The sequence below is a fragment of the Maniola hyperantus genome, chromosome 14 (assembly GCF_902806685.2).
Source record: "Maniola hyperantus chromosome 14, iAphHyp1.2, whole genome shotgun sequence".
NCBI classification, from domain to species: Eukaryota; Metazoa; Arthropoda; class Insecta; order Lepidoptera; family Nymphalidae; genus Maniola; species Maniola hyperantus.
The window spans coordinates 12,750,869-12,752,865 of record NC_048549.1 but is presented as its reverse complement, the minus strand read 5'-3'; the positions used below and the strand labels follow the sequence as shown (position 1 = coordinate 12,752,865).

The following is a 1,997-nucleotide window of genomic DNA, read 5'->3' as shown; positions in this document are numbered from 1 at the left end:
ATCAGTGCCACAACAAGGTATGTTCCTGGTAACGAGTTTACTTGGGGTATGAAGCTCGTTGGCGGAAATACCCAGGCCAGTTGATAATTTTATACCCAACTGCCAGCGTTGCAAAATGTTGCAGTGATTTCGAAACGAGGCCGGATACGGGGGCATGTATGGACAAGAGTAGATTTGGAGGTAAATGGCAGCCGCATTCCCATAACTTGAGAAGAGCCTTCGGAGCTCAAACCAACTGCCACTGCCTCCGATACGCTCAGAGGCAGCCCCCGTGAAACTCGGGCTGGGATGGCCGCGAGTGATTTGGCCAATCGGTACTTGCTGGGTTGGTGGTCCTTCTTGAAGAACTTTTTCGCCTTGTATGAAACTCTTTAGCATAAAAGGACTGGTTAGCGGAAGATGCGTGACGTGTTCTGCTCGATTTTAACGTTTGCTCTCGACTTTTCTTCCCTTCCGTACCCAGAACAAACCAAGATTGGAGCCACTCGTCCATGCCACCCGTAGGTATGTTGTACATACAATCGCAACTGATTCTCATCAAAAGACATTAGTAACTTGGAGGTATCTTACGCAGACCCTCTCGCAAGTTGTTAGTAGGCAGCTCGTTCAAAATACGATCCCGGCGTGTTTCTACATATTCAGCCCGCTTGCCACACACTATCTGCATCCTTTTCTCACTAGCTTCATATAACTTCGATGAAGATTGAAAAAGGTCCTATATTTTATCGAAAACATTGACTGCGGTGAGTATCAGGCGCAGCAGACCAGTCTTATTCTTGCAGATATTGTATCAATAGCTCACGTTGCAAAGCTTAGCGATAGCAAATAGCATTGCAAATGGCGGCCATGTCACGTTCGGACTCAGCTAAGTAACCTCCTTGCCCTTAATAAACTGCCTAAGGAGTCCTACATTGACTATGAACTCAACTAAACCCGGCGAAGCGTTGTGAATTTTCATGGCATCCATATAACGAATATATATATTCTCTTCGTCAACAAATTTGTCCGTGAGCCTATTTAAATGAGTAGGCACAAGGTAGGTACTTTTCAATAAAAAGTTATTCTGACCTAAGTCTCAACGAAAAAGGCCAACGCCACGCGGTGTTACCAGGAGGTCACCCATCCAAGTATTGACCGCGCCTGATGTTGCTTAACTTTGGCGATCGAACGAGAACCAGTGCTTTTAACATGGTATGGACATCAGCTGTCCAAAAGTTATCAGGACTTATAGTCATAGCAGCTTGCGCTTGCGCCTGCATACCAACAGACGCAACAGTTATTGGAATATAATGCGACGTCAAATGAGCGTGCGCAGGTATCGAGCGCACTCGGTGCACGTCCTGAGATTGTATTGGCGGCGCCACGTGGCGCGCGACATAAGTAGAAGTAAGTAGACTATGCCTGCGGCGAAAGAATGTTTGATCTCTTCGGGAGACCTACAACAATTCGCAATAACAATAACCGCGGGTAGCCGCAAATTTTTATCTCATTCTAGCCTACAAATTGATCAAATGTGAGGGTAACGTGCGCGTTGTCGTGCGGAATGGACGATTTAAAAGTGTGGTTAGGTACCAAAACTAAACAATGGCGGCGGGGCCGATTGCATAGCACGAGAATATGAATTGTTTCTCAACAAGTCGGTCAAAGTGTTGACTCGACTAATTATAATCTGGATATAGAAATTTTAGGATGACTCACCGAGTTTTCTCCTTTTTACCTCACTCGACTCCGGTGTGGACTGTGCTGTCACCCGATCCAGAACTCGATTCGTCGTCCGTATCGTTCCGACGACGCCGCTCGCTGCCCGACGCGGCCTCGGCCGCGTTCCCGACCGCAGCGCCGGCCGCGTTGCCGGCGGCGGCGGTATATTTCACGTTATTCGTGTTGTCGCAACGGGAAGTAACGACGCTATGAGGAAAGCAGGGCGAGCGCCCCCTACCTGTGACCACGTGACTCACAACGAACGGAAGTGCTTCTCATTGGTTGACAACTTGACG

The 1,997-nt window shown here is 48.0% G+C and overlaps 1 pseudogene; it reads right to left on the bottom strand.

Moving 5' to 3' along the window:
- Nucleotides 1-1,086: 1,086 nt before the first annotated feature.
- On the bottom strand, nucleotides 1,087-1,205 carry LOC117988634 (5S ribosomal RNA; annotated as a pseudogene).
- Between the last annotated feature and the right edge of the window lie 792 nt (nucleotides 1,206-1,997).